Here is a 19,466-nt window from a genome sequence, read left to right on the forward strand (position 1 = left end):
ATCTAGCTTTGTTGGTGGAGCACAAGGTTTTAAACCATGAGGTTGGGGGTTCAACCCCTACAACTCGCACGAATTTTTTTATCTGCTTGCCGACTGAACTAAACGAACAGTTTCTTCTTCAGCATATTATTGGCCAGGGGCTGTTTGGTGTATGCATGAAGCACTTTTTAAAGGAGAATAATGAGAGTAAAACATATTGATTTATTCTTTATGGACATTATTGCCATAATAGTGTTGCTGTAGTATACGAACAGTTTCTTCTTCAGCATATTATTGGCCAGGGGCTGTTTGGTGTATGCATGAAGCACTTTTTAAAGGAGAATAATGAGAGTAAAACATATTGATTTATTCTTTATGGACATTATTGATAATAGTGTTGCTGTAGTATACGTATATTCTTTGAGAGACAGAGGCCGTACCAGGTGTTCGAGGACACCCAGGCCTGCGGCGACTTCGGGTGGCACAGTATACACATCGACTGCTGAGCAGTGAGCACCAGCACCAGCACGCCACAGAACTTTGATCGTACCGGCAGTCGATCGGTCGGCTAATGATACGAATGTTTGCGTACTATATGAAATAATAACAATAACAGCCTTGTTGGTCTACACGAGCGGCACAGCAAGCCACCAGTCAGTATTTGCCCAGCAAACTTTACTGGCAGTACTCGTAATGTCTGTACTCTCCTGTTGTTAATAAAGCAACTTCATCATATGAAGTGGTTATTTAAAATAACTCATTAGGTGTCGGTATGATTTATATAATAATCCTGCATTCCAAATAGAATACCTAATGAGTTATTTAAAAAAATGAGTTATTTAAAAGATAAAAAAAAATCTGTGTGAGTTGTAGGGGTTGAACCCCCAACCTCATGGTTCAAAACCTTGTGCTCCATCAACTGAGCTAGATAGATTTATGCTATCTCTTTGCAGCAAAACAGTAGATAACACAACCGAGCTCGGCGCCAAGATCTGTGGCGCCGAGCTCGGTGCCACGTCAACGCCACGGCGTCCGGGTTGTGCCAACGCAGCCGTACCTCGGCGCCATAACCTATGGCGCCGAGCTGTGTTACCTCGGCGCCATAGGCTATGGCGCCGAGCAAAGGGTCCAAAAAAGCAATTAAAATTTTCTAGGGTTCAAACGTGTATTTTTTTCTGAAAAATGGCCAAAATACAAAAAATTCGGCCCGAGCGTTGTTTACTCCTTCCACTGGTTCATAGGCACGCTTCATCTGCCTAGATAATTAAAAAGTACTAGAAAAAAAGCGCCCTATTGGGCGCTATATCGAACATGTATACATAAAAATTGTACATTAAATAAAGTGATCCCTCGTAAAATAGACCCAGGATTAGATTGTTCTATCTCTAGACGATTAATATATCCATATCATATCAAAGGTTGAAGCCTCTTGTACAACATCATGTTGCAAACACAAAAAATGCATACCCTTTTGAAGGAAGCACATCTTCAGTCGATGATTGCAATATTGAAGTTCAGCAAAGTTTTCAACCAAATGACCTGACATCATATGTCAATCAAGAAATTAGCGATGATAAGATAACCAATGATAATCTTGTACCAACAGATTCCCATGAAAAAGAGCATGTGAATGATAATCTTATTAATGTGCCTGCAGATGAAGATGCAGTAATGGTGTCATAAATTTTCGCATTTATTTAGCAAATACAAATTTACTTATGCTAGATATGAAGAAATGTTAATCAGACCCAAACAAGATAATATATCAAATGGTCATCAAATGGAACTGCTGATAATTTTAAGACAAAGCGATGAAAACAAATGGATCTTCAATTGACACAATAGGGTACTTAGAAACAAAGGACTTGTACAGATCTTGGGCCTGTTTGGTTCAGCTTTTTTCTGACCAGCTTTTCTGAAAATCTGGCTGTGGTGAGAATCTGGCTGTGGGGAGAATCTGAGTATAATTACGATTACGTGTGGAGGAAGATAAAGTTGTTTATAGGGCTCAGGATCTAGAAAGTGACGGATTCCTACTATTACAACGACTCAACCGATTATGTGTTTATGTTGATTTTGGATGGTTTTTGTCCCAACGAATTTTATAGAAGCTGGCTGAAAAGCTGAGCGTTTGGCAGTCCGCAGCAGCTTTTGGTGGCCAGAAGCTGCCAGAAGCTGAAACAAATAGGGCCCTTGTAGGCTGTCGCCTGAAATTTTGTCTGAATCATCATCATTCTGGCCAAGAAACCGAGTACATGTTAATATAAAACTCATAAATTATCAAAGTCCAATATAATAACATAGGGAATAGCTATAGCTACAGGTACATAAAACTATAAAAGCATAATAAGAATTTGCAATTCTTACCTCCTGCATGAAATTAAGATCATAAGTCTTGCTTGTACTCACTTGAAAAATTCAGAAGCAGGAACATCCATTTTAATGACCACCTGTCACACAATTAAGTTGAATCAACTATACACACAAAGGTTTGTCTGTATGTGAGCCAAGTAGATAAGAGAGAACATACCTTTCCTATGTAGCAAGCCTTTTCTATAGCTGCCTTTAGTAGTTGAAGGCCATCTTTGTTTTACTGCATAGATTGGTTGGCATAGAAATTAGATTGTGACATAAATAGATGTCGATGATTGATTTTGTACGTACCCTACTGTCAACATAAAACAAAAGAGTGTTCATGTACTGAGAGAACCATTTAGCGATAACTAATCTACTACTGCTTTTTTTTTGATAAAAACTAAGTTGCCAAATTTTGAATTACAGCCTGGTTAACTTAGATACGATAGATATCTTAAACATATGTATAAAATCGCTGCCTTTCTCAATAACAGCTGCAGAGAAAAACATATGGACATTATCTGCATGGCAAATACAACTAACATGTAGACTGAAAAGAATAGAGCCACACCCAGGGCAATTCCGGTTACACTTCCGGTCTACATTTATAAAAAATGTATCAACAAGGAGAACACAAATCAGGTAAATAATTCTAGCAGCATGTTTGTACTTCAAATTGCATTATTAACCTTCTGAACTTTGAATAAAACCAAACAAGACTGCATGTAATTCCTTTTTGCATATTCACTCGCAAGTAGAGCCTACATTTAAATAGAACACATATAGATTTGTAATTGGGCTCCACCTGTCATCGTGGCTACAACTCGTGTAGAGGCTTGTCGAGGAGCAGCAGTCAGTGTTGTAAGCGGCGAAGCAAGACGTGGAGCCCGATGTTGTGGCGGCGGCAGATCGAGGAGACTCCAACGCCGATGCTGCCGGCAGCAAAGCATGTGCCGTCGTGAAGCCGTCCTGGGCCAAGATAATCAAGGCAGTGAAGCGGTGGGCAGGACATCGAGGGAGTACATTAGGTCGCTTTCCAGGCCAGGCCACCATTCCCGAACGACATGGCCACCAACGGCGATGAGGATGAACGCGGCGGGCTGGGCGAGCGCGTCTTGGATCTGAACGCGAGGGGCAGCCTGCAGCGGGAGGAAATGGAGCTCGTGGGTGGAGCACGCGGTGACGGACGAATGCCTGTTCGAGTGGACAGTCCCCCGCAAGGACGTTGGCGGCGGTGAGGTGGACACGGTTCTTGAAGCTGAGCAGAAGGTCGAGGTTGTGGAGGTCGGCGTCGACAGCTGGGAGGCCGAGGCGCGCGAGGGAGACGAAGGCGGCTAGCCTGCTGGTTGTGGTTTCGATGGCACCCTTGCCGGAGGCTCAGTTCCTTCCGAGCGATGTGGCCCCTCGTCGACCGAGTTCGTCGGGCGAAACTGGCTGGTGCGAGCAAAAGGCAGCAGGTCGTCGAAGAATCCGAGGGGGAGGGGATGCGGGCCCAGCCGTGTAGGAGAAGGCATACGAAGGCGGAGGTGGAAGTGATTGAGAGAGAGGAATACGGGACGCTACGTTCGCAGCTGTACTGAATTGAAGCATATTTTCGGGTCCGTGAGCACACGCCACGCGTCGACGCAGCAGTGGCAGGAGAGCCCTGAATCGCGGAGAGCGCTCCAAAAGGCTTCAGGTTTTAAGGAACAAGATAGGCCCTCCCGACGGCCGGGATTATACATTATATTACACGGGGTCTGCCTAGCCAGATTGACGGTGTGGCCGGCGCCACTTGCATGCATGTCCGACGGTATAGTATAGGAGAAGAACGGTGTTAGGGGGTGTTTGTAAACAAAGTTTTTCTGCAGTATTGAAACAATACTGTAGTATTGAGTAATACTGTAGTATTATATACTTTGAGGTGTTTGACAACTAATCTGAAATATCTGTATACTAAACTGTAGTATTGTAAATACTGCACTTGTTTTGCAGTTTTGGAAACTTTGGTCTCAGCCAAAGTTTTTCTCTGTAAAGAGAGCGCCAGCTAGGTCCCGCTCTGTCTCAACCAAAGTTTTTCCCAAACACCTTGATGTATTGGATACTGTTGTATTCGAAAACTGAAGCATTGTAAACTGTAGTAATGTCATGACTAAAGTATACTTTAGTATTTGAAAAAACTGCAGTTTGGAAAAACTGTGTTCCCAAACAGGGCCTTACTCTGTGACTATATTTATTGCATAACACGAAGCGATACTATGTATGCATGTCTACAAGTTTGGTCAAGTACTGTAGCACACATCGTAGGAGCTTGGAAAAAAAGGATCTAGCTAGAAACGTCTCAGCGTCGGCACTCGGCAGCAATGACCATTGGGCAATCTATCATCAACCAGTGAACTGAGTACACACCACGAAGCGAGAAGTCTTGCATTGTCCGTGCAGTGATCCCGGCCCAGCTCACGACTGCGCCAGCCTGGTACTAGTTGGTTGTGCTTGTGCACGCAGGAGGAGCACGTGTGTGTGTGTGTGTGTTCATTGTTGAGGCGGGGTACGTGGCCGAGCCCGAGTGGACAGGCGTTGCGTACGTGCCGATGGATGGCCGCTGCTTCTAGAAAGCTCAGCGCAACGAACATCAAAAGCCGACGCGACCGTTAGACTTTTGCTTCTAGTAGAAAGCTCAGCGCACCGAACATCATATGTGCGAGTCGGGTGCACGGCGCCCGCCGGTCGGTGTGGGTGGGCGGTGTGGGTCCAGCCGTCCGTCCGGCCAGCGTGGCCGCGTGGGCCGGCCTCGCTGCACACGTAGAGGGAGGGAGAGAGGACACACATGACACATAACTTGGCGTTGGCGGCCATTGGCCGTTGGGTAGGAATAGGATGAGTACTACCGTTGTGGCCAAAATGCAGATGTCTTTGACGGAAGTGGTGGACGGAGCGCGGTGGGCAGCTGGTGGTGACCCGGCCCCCGGGTCGCTGAAGACTACCAGACCACACGGACAGCGACGGTTCAGTCCGTTCAAGGCTTGAAGCATAAATAGAATATAATCAACAGCAAAATTAAATTGCACGCACTAATGACAATTCTAGTTTTGATGAGATGCATGTCCTTAAGAGGTGCCTATTCAAAGAGGCACTTGTTTCACAACACCCTCTCTTTATCGAATCTTTTCTCAAAATAAGTGCATCACAAATTATGTAGCTCAAATTCCTCAACAACAAAAAAAACTTATATGAATAGAACTCCTAAACCCAGTAGAAGAAAAAAAACAAGAAAAAATAGTGTGTTTATACGCACACGGGGAGCGTTGTTTATCACCCAAAGCAGCCCACCCAACCAATCCCCGCCGCATCCGTCTACAATTTAACAATTCTGCTTCGATCCGCTCCAATTCACTCGCCACATCGACACGAGGTACCTAATGTATGGAATTTCTCACGGTCGTGCCTCCACTCGTCTGCCCCAGTCGCCCCCTCCCGTCCTCGACTCGTCAACCTCTTTCCTCGTGGCGGGCAATTTGGTCTACTAAACATTGAATGGTCGGAAATAATTTCCTCCTATATATACTCTGTTGAACACTGAATTACTAAATGTTTGTCCCATGTAAAATTCGTTGAACGTCAAATTGTTGAATGTTTGCTTGTGTGTTGTACTTCGTTACACAGTGGGTGACTGAAGTGAACTTTGGATTACTGAATGTTTCTTTCTTTTAAAATTTTTAAACGATGAATGGTTGAGGGGTGCTCAACATGCCACTCAAATCCTTTTTGGAGTGAGATGTGCGATGAACCTGTTGATATACTCTATCCTTCACATGAATCCTCTCATTTCCTTTCTTTTCATGTCAATGAGACAAAACTTTGAGGTAGTTCAAGCTGTTGTTAGGGTCTTTGGCAAATGAAATGGAAATGGGACCCCTCGACTTCTAAGTGAGTCAATCCTAATAGAGAGAGGAAGTCCTTTCAAAAGGAAAGTAGGAACGATTCTGAAGTAGTACTCAGGAAAGTAGTAGCCGTGTAAGTCAGTCTGTCTAAGTAAACATTGTATACTTGAATGTTTATAACTGCTATATTTCATTAATTATTAAATGACTGAAGTAAACCTTTGAATTGTTGAATATTTTTTCATGTTGCGACGGGCAAATCAGCCCGGTTAAACGCGCGCGGACCTGTTTCAACTCCTAGTCGACTGATGTGTTCATCACCATAGGTAATGTATATCACATAGGTATATATATGTATTATTGCTTAATTTAAACATATATAGGTATCCTTTTGGGAAAGAAAGATCATAAATGAGTTTAGAGAATAATAGGTGTGATTTCTTTGGTATCCCATTTAAAAACCTATGTGGGAAAAAGAAAAATGAAGATACAAAGTGCAATATCAAAACTTTTTTCAAAACATTTCGTTCGAAGAAAGTACAAAAAAAACAAGAATAATAGTCAAAGAAAGAATGCAACAAGAGGCCAGCGGGCAGCAGTTGATGTGGACTGGGTAGAAGAGGGATCGGCGCCACTCCTTGCGCCTAGCGCGCGACCGGCGGGCAGCGGTTGTCGTCCAGCTCCCTACTGCGCGGCCAGGGCGGCAGGGCGCCCTTGCGCCTGCGCCCAGCGCCCTGCGCGCGTACGTGGGGAGAAGAAGAGTCGTCGTGCATGGGGTATCGCTCTTGGGGTAGAGGACGACTGAGTGGACGAGTGACGAAGGCCTGATGCGTGACACAAATGAGTGTTTGGTTCGAATAATCACTCCATCTAAAATAAGGTAGTGTATCGTGAGCCTAAGCCTATTACTTAAATTTGGTAGAATAACTCTATTTATCATATTAGTACTAACTAACTATTACGAATAAGGTGGTGATTGATCAACTAATTCAATTAAATAAACAAAAAAAAATAAAGAGTAAAAAGATAATGAACTAGATTATTTCTCAAACAAACACCCTAAAAGAACCTCGACCGATCTGAGTTTGGAAGAAAGTTGATGTCGTACGTTTATTTTTAACCACTTATTATTTTCGTAATTTTTTACGAAGAGACAGCTCGAGGTAAAAATTTGCACCGGTGTTTCATCGATTAAGACCGCATAGAGGAATCCGGGAGCGGAATCACCACGTTCCATAGAGTTTTTATCTGCATCGTGTAGCTATTGCGACATCGAGCAGCGGAGCAGTCGATGGAAAAAGTACTACAAGAACTCTCAAGCCACCTTTTTTTTACATTCAGGATCTCTCAAGCTGGCAAGGAGATTGTTTCGGGGAGAAAAAGCTGCGTCCAGAACATGAAAAGGCATGGAAAACCACAGGATATAAGTAGCTGAAAGATCAGTTCCGCAACAACGACATGCACCGCAGAGTCTGCACCCCATCGACGAGACCTACCGTTCCAGCTTTGAAGGTTAGTTAGTCAGACACCCAGATCACCCTCCACTGACCCCGGCACTCAGGCAGTAAGAGTGACCAGTGACAGTCGGCAGTAGGTGAGTGGGAAGCCTATTCCGAACCACACGGTCCAGTGTTACGATGAAAAGGACTTGTCAGGGAACCAAGTTTTCCATGGGAATTCTTCTTCATGGACCACGAAATGCACGCATCAGGAGGAGCACACAAAAGCGCAGACTATCACATGCGGAAAGAAAGTTCAGCTCCTGAAAGTGAGACGGTACCAATTGTAGCACAGCACGCCTGAACAAATGTAGCTCAAAACACACAACAAACTCCAGACGCAAGCTACAGACACCCCATCACTACTTGATAGAAGATTTCACTCCGATTCTGATTCTGACTGGCAGCTAGGCAGGGAGGTCGTAGGTATCCTGTTGCCAGTATTTCTCCTTCACGCCCTTACAAACTTCTTCCGCCAGGCAATGTTTGACCGCCCGGCAAAGGGATGAACTGCGCCGAATACCCCAGATTCGTGAGCTCTAAACGCGACAAGCTGGCAACACACGACGTGGAAGAACGCATTGTCGCCGCAGAGGCCATTGAAGTATGAGTAGATGGCTCCAGGCTCCAGTAGTATGTATAAGAAAACAATGGCATTAGAGAAGGTTTCCCTACTCTGGTTTTCATGGCTGGTACTTGTGGAAAATCAAGTTATTTTATGGTACTATCTGTTCTAAGAGTGAGTTCATGTTGGATTAATGTGGGCTTGGCCCAAATTAATATTCAATAATAGTCAATGTTAATGGCCCACTTTAATGCTATGGTGTACTAATTATTTAGTACCATATTGGAAGTTCAAAGGACAAATCAATCAACTTAAATAGGTGGACCATTGGTGCATCTATTGAGAAGTTGAGAAAAGGATGAAGGACTGCCACACGCGCGCGCGCGCCGCCGCCGCCGCCCGGGCCGTGGCTCGTGGTAGATCGGACCTTGGTCCGAATATTCCTTTCAAACGGTTGCGTATTTTGCCTGGAGTGATGACCGTCATGATAACCGTCTGTTTCCTGTCTTATGGCTAGTAACGGACGTCAGTTACTGTCGTCAGTTTCCAGCTCTAATGCGCGACCGTTTCTGTCCGTTGTCCTTCTCCCTTCTTCTGACCGCCTATAAGAATGGAGAGGGAGGGCTCTTCCAGTCACGCGAATCATCTCACGCGAATTGCAAACAACACATTCCCGTCCCATCTTCTGCGAGCACAGAGAGTGGGAGAGCAGGCCTCCGAAATCACCGACCGCAGAGATACACTTGCACGAGTGTGCGGGCGATCAGATTTTTGGGGAGCGTCTTCGCGACTGCTCGCGTGATCTGTTTGTCCAGCTGCTTCGTTCGACGTCTTCCCGAGTTGACGCGTCCTGCTGCTCTTCTTCCCGGCGACCGGCAACCGTTCAAGGGACTGCACAGCGTACATCTTCCTGCACCGACTTCGTACGGCTACATCGAACAAACACACGAGATGTCTCGTGTGAATGGAGCCACTGGTGCCTTGAGCATCGGTCCCTCCGCTGGGTACACTCTGTTCTTCGTATTTGTGCATGTTTCATTGCTGTTTACTGCTTATGCGAGTAGTTATACACACATGCACATACATGTCATCACATATATTGCACTGATTTTCTGGATTAAATTAAAACTAAAAATGCCTAACTTTCTAACAATCCAAAAATCTGATATTAGGCATTTTTCTGTTAGTGGTTTTGCTGCTGCGTTAAAACCAAGTGAACCTTTTGATGGGATGTTTTACAAAAGATGGCGTAGTAAGATGATACTGTGGTTGACCGCAATGAACTGCTATCACGCCGCACAGGGGAAACCCGAACAGTTCACTCCTGAAGAGGAGAGAATGTTCGACGTTGCCGATAACCTGTTTCGAGGCGCCGTGATTGGCGCTCTTGCCAACAAGTATGTTGATTCTTATCTAACGTGCACATCTGCAAAAGAGTTATGGGATGCATTAGATGAGAAGTTTGGTGTTTCTGATGCTGGTAGCGAGCTGTACATCATGGAGCAGCTATTTGACTATAAGATGGTGGAAAACCGTCCTGTAGTTGAACAGGCTCATGAAATACAGGCACTGGCTAAAGAACTCGAACAATTCTCATGTGTCTTGCCTGACAAGTTCGTGGCCGGCGGTATTATCGCTAAACTGCCACCTTCTTGGACGGACTTTGCTACCACTCTAAAACATAAGAGACAAGAGTTTAGCGTGGCTGAGCTTATTGGTTCTCTTGATGTTGAGGAGAGGGCGAGAGCAAAAGACACTCGTGGAAAAGGAGTTGAGACTTCTAGTGCCAATATGGTACAAAAGAAGAACTCCAATGCATCACATAATAATAAAAAGAAGAACAAGCAACAGAATGCCACGAAGCCCAAGCAGGCAGCCTCGTTCAAAAAGAAGAACAAAGGAGCTGGTTGCTTTGTTTGCGGGAGTACTGATCATTGGGCAAGCGCTTGTCCAGACCGCAAATTTAAGCAAGAGAAAAAACCAGCTCAAGAGAAGAAAACAGTAAACATGGTTGTTAGCGAGACTGCAGAAGGAACATCGGGGTATGGTAATCTTTTACCTACTGTTCTTTCAGTGTGTCAATCCCCTGAGTGGTGGGCTGATACCGGTGCTAATATTCATGTGTGTGCTGATATTTCTTTATTTTCTTCTTATCAGTGCAAAGGGACTGGAGCCTTGCTGATGGGGAACGGATCACATGCGCGTGTTCTTGGTGTTGGTACAGTCATTCTGAAGTTTACTTCGGGAAAGACGGTGCTATTGAAGAACGTGCAGCATGTCCCCTCCATCAAAAAGAATCTAGTTAGTGGCTCTCAATTGTGTCGAGATGGCTACAAAATTGTCTTTGAGTCTAATAAATGTATACTGTCTAAGTATGGAACGTTTGTTGGAAAAGGCTATGACAGCGGAGGCTTGTTCCGCTTATCTTTGCATGATGCGTGTAATAAGTCTGTGAACAATGTTGTTTCGAATGAGTCGTATATTTGGCATTCACGACTTTGTCATATCAATTTTGGTTGTGTCTCGCGGTTAGCAGATTTAAATTTAATCCCGAAATTTGATTTAGTCAAAGGTTCTAAGTGCCAGGTGTGCGTGCAATCTAAGCAACCTCGCAAGCCTCACAAGGCTGCAGAGGCGAGGAATTTGGCACCACTAGACTTAATACATTCCGATTTATGTGAGATGAACGGAATATTGACTAAAGGAGGCAAGCGATATTTTATTACTTTTATCGATGACTCTACTAGATTTTGTTATGTGTATCTCTTAAAATCAAAAGATGAAGCTTTGCATTATTTTAAGACCTACAAAGCTGAAGTTGAAAATCAACTCGAGAGGAAAATTAAACGGTTAAGGTCTGATCGTGGTGGAGAATATTTTTCGGGTGATTTTTCTGATTTTTGTGTGGAACATGGTATTATTCATGAGAGGACACCGCCATACTCACCACAATCCAATGGGGTTGCTGAAAGAAAGAACCGTACTCTAACTGATTTGGTTAACGCCATGTTAGAGACTTCAGGGCTATCTAAGGAATGGTGGGGTGAGGCGATCTTGACGGCGTGTCATGTCCTGAATAAAGTTCCCACAAAGAACAAAGAAATCACACCATTCGAGGAATGGGAAAAGAAGAAATTAAATATCTCCTATTTGCGCACCTGGGGTTGTTTGGCTAAAGTGAATGTGCCAATTAACAAGAAGCGCAAATTAGGACCGAAAACTGTTGATTGTGTTTTCCTTGGATATGCTTTCCACAGCATTGGATATAGGTTTTTAATTATAAACTCTGGAGTACCGGACATGTTGGTTGGTACAATTATGGAGTCCAGAGATGCTACGTTTTTTGAGGACGAATTTCCCATGAAAGCTACACATGATACGTCTAATGATGAACCAACGATACCCCATGAGCATTTTATTCCGGTAGAACACACTGAGGAATCCCATATACATAATCATGTGGAAAATGACAATGTATCAACTCGAAAGAGTAAGAGACCAAGGATTGCAAAGTCCTTTGGTGATGATTACATTGTATATCTTGTGGATGACACACTAAGTACCATTGAAGAGGCATATTCCTCTCCTGATGCTGACTTTTGGAAGGAAGCAATAAGGAGTGAGATGGATTCTATTATGTCTAATGCAACTTGGGAGGTAGTTGAGCGTCCTTATGGGTGTAAGCCCATTGGAAGTAAATGGGTGTTCAAGAAAAAACTTAGGCCTGATGGTACTATTGAAAGGTACAAGGCGAGGCTTGTAATTAAAGGCTATTCACAGAAGGAAGGTGAGGATTTCTTTGATACTTATTCACCTGTGGCTCGATTGACCACAATTCGTGTGCTACTTTCTTTGGCTGCCTCTCATGGTCTACTCGTCCATCAAATGGATGTTAAGACAACATTCCTAAATGGAGAGCTAGATGAGGAAATTTACACGGAGCAGCCAGCTGGGTTTGTAGCAAACGGTCAAGAAGGCATGGTGTGTAAATTATTGAAATCTTTATATGGCCTAAAACAAGCACCTAAGCAATGGCATGAAAAGTTCGATAGAACATTGACATCTGCCGGTTTTGTTGTGAACGAAGCAGACAAGTGTGTATACTATCGGTATGGTGGGGGCGAGGGAGTAATTTTATGCCTATATGTTGATGACATTCTAATCTTGGGGACGAGTCTTGATGTGATTAAAGAGACAAAAGACTTTCTGTCTAATAATTTTGAAATGAAAGATTTGGGAGAAGCTGATGTTATTCTTAACATTAAGCTACTGAGAGAAGGCATTGGTGGGATCACACTTGTGCAATCCCACCATGTGGAAAAGGTTTTGAGTCGCTTTGGTTTTAGCGAATGTGAACCTGCTCCAACGCCTTATGATCCTAGTAAGCTATTAAAGAAAAATCGAAGGATAGCTAGGGATCAATTGAGATATTCCCAAATAATTGGTTCACTCATGTATTTAGCTAGCGCTACGAGGCCTGACATCTCATTTGCTGTGAGCAAACTTAGTCGATTTGTTTCAAATCCGGGAGATGATCACTGGCGTGCTCTTGAGAGAGTTTTGCGCTATCTAAAGGGTACTATGAGTTTAGGCATCCATTATACCGGGTACCCAACAGTGCTGGAGGGTTATTGTGATGCAAACTGGATATCTGATGCTGATGAGATATATGCCACAAGTGGATATGTGTTTTCACTTGGAGGTGGTGCTGTTTCATGGAAGTCTTGCAAGCAAACCATCTTAACGAGGTCGACTATGGAAGCAGAACTCACAGCATTAGATACCGCTTCAGTTGAGGCTGAGTGGCTTCGTGAACTCCTTATGGATTTACCGGTGGTTGAAAAACCTGTGTCACACCCGGTTTTTAGAAGGCAAACCGAATGCGAACCATGTACGTGCCAGGATCAGTTATTCACGTACACAGCAGTTACATAATATGGACATCATCACACAGTGCTCAAAATAGTATTAATAAGGGAAATAGTAGTCGATTACATCATACGTCTGAGACGTCCATATAGTCCTTACAATAAATCAAAGTGCGGAAAAGAAACGTAGATAAACGCGGCCTTCACAGGCAGCCGACTGGGGGTTGCCGCTAACCCACACCTAGAACTCGTCGTAATCTTGGAACTCCTGGAAGTCTCCTTCCACAGCTTCATCTTCGCCTGAGCAGTGGTTGCAATGCTGACAACCTGGGGGGGGGGGGGTTTGGTGTGTAGAGCAAGGGTGAGTACACATCAACATACTCAGCAAGTATCCTGTTTGGCTGTAGTGGACTAGCTTTATGTGGGGATAAGTCAAGCAGTTGCTTTTAGTTGGTCAGGTTATTACTTACTAGTAGAAAGCCAGGTTTTAACATTAACCCAAGTTATTAACCCAATGTATCCTTTCCAAACGGAAAGAATACCACTTACCAATACCATAATCATAACCAGAACCATCAATCTCATTGCCACCTGTACCACAATGTCTCTGATCAAGTATCACTAATCTCTGGAGCTCCCTTGGCCGCTCATAACCGTGAGCACGGCTGATATATCAGTTTCATAACACTCTGCAGAGGTTGTGCACTTTACCCACAAGCCGTGATTCCCTCTTGCCTCGGGCCGATCAAACCCTTAAACACTACCAAGGTGAATAGGCAGGGTTTCACTACGTAGCCTTTACAAAGATTCCCCGGGGCTGTAGCCACCCGTTAGGTTTCCTAAATGCACCGCACTCCTCCCCAAGGGGCGAACCCAAACTTGGCAGAGCGAGCCGCATACACCGAGCCCCATTGACGGCACGACGGCTAAGTGAACTACATCCCGGATCCTCTAATTATTCAGCTAAGGGCACCCCATTCCACCCTCATGGTTGCACTGTTTTCCCGGGCGGTCATCCATAGAACAGGTCCTTACGGAGAGGCACTCGAGAAACCGCTCGAGTCCCCTTGAAAACCACAAGTATAATCATAAAGAAGAACGGGAAAACAGCGTATCATAGATAATCACATCATGTTCATTGATTAGAGTTGAGCAATAGCATCAGACTAAGTAGTAATAATCCGACCCAAATAGGTAAACAAGGACATGGATAACAAAAGCTAGTCAATCCTTAGGTATAAATGTGTAATGCGGGAGGTGAATTAAAGAATGAATAGGACAGAGATAGGTCAAAGGACACTTGCCTCCACCAACCGACTGCTGCTCAGGGGCTTCTCCTGCGAATTCCTCGGGCTCTTCGACCGGATCGTTCTCTATGCGAGCGCAAACATACATACATCCATCCACATATTTAATACAAAAGAACAGTACACCATACAAGATAACAAATAAAGTGAATATGCACCAAGTATGACATTCGATAACGCATTTGTTATGGTTAGAAAGAAACGGGAAAGGTCTCGCAGGGGGTTAAATCTTATGCACTAATGACACAATTGGTTTTTAACAAAATAATTCTGTTATATATATTTATATATACTGATGGAAACCTAATCACTTTTAGTTGATCAACATTGCACAGGGTAAACAATTAACTACGTGAATCAATAACATAACGGAATTTTAAATTAAACTTCCTATTTTCCCATAGCATGAACAGTGATTAGCCTACTTAAAATACAGTAATTATGATCACAGAAAGTAAATAAAATAAAATAAAAAAAAAATAAAAAAAAAACAGAGGGGGGGGGCGGTTGAACCGGCCCTAGGGGCGGTTGAACCGGCCCGGGGGCAGGCGGCCGAGCTGGGGCGGCCGAGCGCGGGGGGCGGCCGAGCTGGGGCCGGGGGCGGTTGAGCCGGGGCCGAGGCCGGCTGAACCGGCCCGGGACAGGGGGGCGCAGCCAGGGGGCCAGGCGGCCGGGGCGGGCCAGCGGCGGCCGGGCGGGGCGCGGCTGGGCGCGGCCGAGGGCCGGCCAGCGGCGGCCAGGGGCCACGGCGGGGCTGGGGCGGCTGCCGGCGCGGCCAGGGGGCGCGCGGGGGTGGGGAGAGAAGAGGGGAGGGAGGAGAGGGAGGAGGGGGAGGGGGCTCACCGGCGGGGATCGACGGCGAGGGGCGGCCGGCGGCAGGGGGCGGCGCGGCGGCCTAGGGTAGGGGCGGCGCTAGGGCAGGGGGCGGGTAGGGGCGGCGGCTAGGGAGAGAATGAGAGAGGGAAAAAATGAGAGGGAGAGGGAGAGGGTTTGGGGAAAAAGGGGAGGTGGGGGCGGCATGGGCCTATTGGGCCCAAGGGGGGGGGCGCCAGGGGCGGCTGGGCCGGCCGGGGTCGGCCCACGGCGCGGGAGAGAGAGAAAAAGAGGAGAGAAAAAGAGAGGGAGAAAAAAGAAAGAAAAGATCTTCTCCACATTTTCGAAATCCGATCTTTCTACATGAATGCAATTGCGCTTTCAAAGCAATCAAAAGAAATGCAAGGTTCGGCATGGTGCATCAAACAACATAAAGTATTTAGGGTTTTTCTTACACGGGAATTCCAAACCGAATCCCGCTTGGAACTTTGGAAAAGGTCAAGGTTTAGCGAAGGGAAAAAGAAAAGGGAAAGGTAACGCCCGAATTTTGGCGAGTAAAGAAAAGAAAAAATTCAACTGCAAAATTCGGGGCGTTACAAACCTATCCCCCTTAAAAGAATCTCGCCCTCGAGATTCAGGGCTGGCTAGCAAAGAGCTCCGGGTACTTGGCCATCAGATCATCTTCACGCTCCCAGGTTGCTTCTTCCTCAGAGTGGTGACTCCATCTGACTTTGCACATTCTGACGGTCTTCCTTCGGGTGACTCTATCTGCAACCTCAAGGATCTGAGCTGGCTTCTCAATATAGGTCAAGTCCTCCTGGACTTCAAGACCTTCCACTGGCAACTGCTCTTCTGGCACACGCAAACACTTCTTCAATTGAGACACATGAAAGACATCATGCACAGCAGACAAATTCTCTGGCAGGCTGAGCTGATAAGCCACTTCTCCACGCTTTGAGAGAATTTGATACGGACCAATGTAGCGGGGTGCTAGCTTGCCTTTCACTCCGAATCTTCTGACTCCTCTGATCGGTGACACTTTCAGATAGACAAAGTCTCCGACTTCGAAACTCAGCTCTCTTCTTCTTGTGTCTGCATAGCTTCGCTGCCTCGATTGCGCTATCTTCAGATTCTCTCGAACCATCTTGATGTTCTCTTCGGCTTCGAGCAAAATATCTGGCCCAAACACCTGCTTCTCTCCAGGCTGATCCCATTGCAACGGAGTTCTGCAACTCCTTCCATACAGCGCTTGAAACGGTGACATCTTCAAACTGGCCTGGTAACTGTTGTTATAGGAAAATTCTGCATAAGGCAATCGCTTGTCCCATCCGGACTGATCTTGCAACGCACAGGCTCTCAACATATCTTCAAGAATTTGATTGGTTCTTTCAGTCTGACCATCTGTCTGCGGGTGATAAGCTGAACTGAAATTCAGATGCGTGCCCAAGGCTTCATGCAACTGCTGCCAGAAATGAGAGGTGAACTGCGTTCCTCTGTCTGACACTATCTTCTTTGGCACACCATGAAGACTAACGATCCGAGACATATACAATTCTGCCAATACTGCACTGTTGTAGTTGGTCTTGACAGGTATGAAGTGGGCTGACTTGGTCAAGCGGTCCACTACTACCCAAATGGAATCGTAGCCGGCTCGAGTGCGAGGCAATCCGACTATGAAATCCATACCAATTTCATCCCATTTCCACTGAGGGATCTGCAACGGTTGCAACAATCCAGCTGGTCTCTGGTGTTCTGCCTTAATTCTTCGACAACTATCGCACATAGCCACATGCTCTGCGATTTCTCTTTTCATTCCGTACCACCAGAATTTCTTCTTCAGATCCTGATACATCTTCTCACTGCCAGGGTGAATCGAATAAGCTGTCTCATGAGCTTCCTTAAGAATCAACTCCCGAATAGACTGGACATTGGGAACACACAAGCGGTCTTTGAACCATACCACACCTTCTGCATCTTCTCGAAAGTCTTTGCCTCTGCCATCTAGAATCAATCGCCGAATCTCACTGATCTTCTCATCATTTTTCTGCGCTTCTTTGATTTCGCGCTCCAAGGTAGGTTCCAATTCAACTGTGACTCCTCGCGAATTGTTCAGAAACCCGAGGCTCAACCTGTCAAACTCTTTGGCCAACTCATAAGGCATCGGACGAGCGACCATCAGATTGACTTGACTCTTTCTGCTCAAAGCATCTGCCACTACGTTCGCTTTTCCTGGATGGTAATGAATCTCCAACTCATAGTCTTTGATCAATTCTAACCATCTTTGTTGCCTCATGTTCAATTCTGACTGAGTGAATATGTACTTCAGACTCTTGTGGTCTGTGTAAACATCGCATTTCTGTCCATACAGATAGTGCCTCCATGTCTTCAGTGCGTGAACCACTGCTGCCAACTCTAGATCATGGATTGGGTAGTTCTTCTCATGAACCTTCAACTGTCGGGACGAGTAAGCCACAACTCTTCCCTCTTGCATCAACACACATCCCAAACCTGTGTAACAAGCATCGCAATACACCGAGAAGGGCTTGTGCACATCGGGCAAGACTAGGACAGGCGCTGTTGTCAACTTCTCTTTCAGCGCTTCAAAGGCCTCTTGGCATTTCTGGGTCCACTTGAACTCAACCTTGTTGCCTAGCAACGCTGTCATTGGTTTCGCAATCTTCGAAAACCCTTCAATGAATCGCCGATAATATCCGGCCATTCCAATGAAGCTCTTGATTCCTCGAGCATCCGTTGGCGCTTTCCAGTTTAGAATGTCTGCCACTTTCTTCGGATCCACAGCCAATCCTTCTTTGTTGATTATGTGACCCAAGAACAGGACTTCACTGATCCAGAACTCACATTTGCTCAACTTTGCATACAACTGGTGCTCTCGCAATCTCTGCAATACCATCCTCAAATGATCTGCATGCTCTTCTTCACTTTGAGAATAAACCAGAATGTCATCAATGAATACCACCACGAACTTATCAAGATAATCCATGAATACACTGTTCATCAAGTTCATAAAGAACGCTGGTGCATTGGTCAAACCAAAAGACATCACTGTGAACTCATATAAACCATACTTGGTAATGAATGCCGTTTTCGGAATGTCCGAAGGTCGGATCCTGAGCTGATGATAACCTGACCTCAGATCGATCTTGGAGAACACACTGGCTCCTCTCAACTGGTCGAACAGATCTTCTATTCTGGGCAAAGGGTACTTGTTCTTGATCGTGACCTCATTCAAAGCTCGATAATCGATACACATCCTCTTGGTGCCATCTTTCTTCTCCACAAACAAGACAGGGGCGGCCCAAGGCGAGGTGCTTGGCCGGATGTAACCTTTCTCTGACAGCTCATCAATCTGCTTCTTAAGCTCAACCAACTCTGGTCCAGATATTCTGTAAGCTCTCTTAGAGATGGGGGCGGTTCCAGGAAGAAGCTCTATAGCAAATTCAACTTTCCGCTCTGGTGGCATACCCGGTAAATCCTTTGGAAACACATCTGGGAATTCAGACGCAACCTTGATACTCTCAATTGGGTCTGCTTCACTGCTATCGACAGCCATCTGATAACAACTTCCTTTCTTTGGCTCAGGCGGGACTAACTCGGTCACCACTTCCTCTCCTAGTGGGGACACCAACTTGATTGTCCTTTTATCACAACTGATAACTGCCTGATACTTATGTAACCAATTCATCCCTAGGATGACATCTATTCCCTGAGTACCCATTACTATAAGGTTGGCGGGAAACGCTATCCCCCTTATTTCCACACTTACATTTAAACAAATGCTATCAGCTCGAATTCTACCACCGGCTGAGTCAATTTGAATAGGGGTTGACATGGTAGTAATTGGAAGATTATGTGCTTCTACCCATGATGCAGTAATGAAAGAATGCGTTGCTCCAGTATCAAATAACACTTCTGCAATATGGGAGTCGACTGGGAACATACCTACTATCATGCCGGGGGTCTCCTGAACTGCTTCAGCTTCCAAGTGGTTCAGTCTTCCATGATTATAGCGCGGCTGAGAGCGATTGCCTGCTCCAGGCTGAGGCACATTCTGCTTTGCTGGGGCATTGGGGCCTGACTGCTGCTGGGCTGCCTTCTTCGGACATTGCATCACCCAATGGCCTTGCTCTCCACAGTGGAAACATGCCCTGTTTCCAACTTGAGCTGGTGCTGCCTGACTGTTCTGCTGATTTGCTGGGGCA

General features: G+C 45.5%; 1 pseudogene; it reads right to left on the reverse strand.

Annotated features, from left to right (window-relative positions):
- Nucleotides 1-8,100: 8,100 nt before the first annotated feature.
- LOC103644038 (protein arginine N-methyltransferase 2-like) overlaps nucleotides 8,101-19,466 on the reverse strand; it is a 39,768-nt pseudogene continuing 28,402 nt past the window's right edge.

The sequence above is a fragment of the Zea mays genome, chromosome 1 (assembly GCF_902167145.1).
Source record: "Zea mays cultivar B73 chromosome 1, Zm-B73-REFERENCE-NAM-5.0, whole genome shotgun sequence".
NCBI lineage: Eukaryota > Viridiplantae > Streptophyta > Magnoliopsida > Poales > Poaceae > Zea > Zea mays.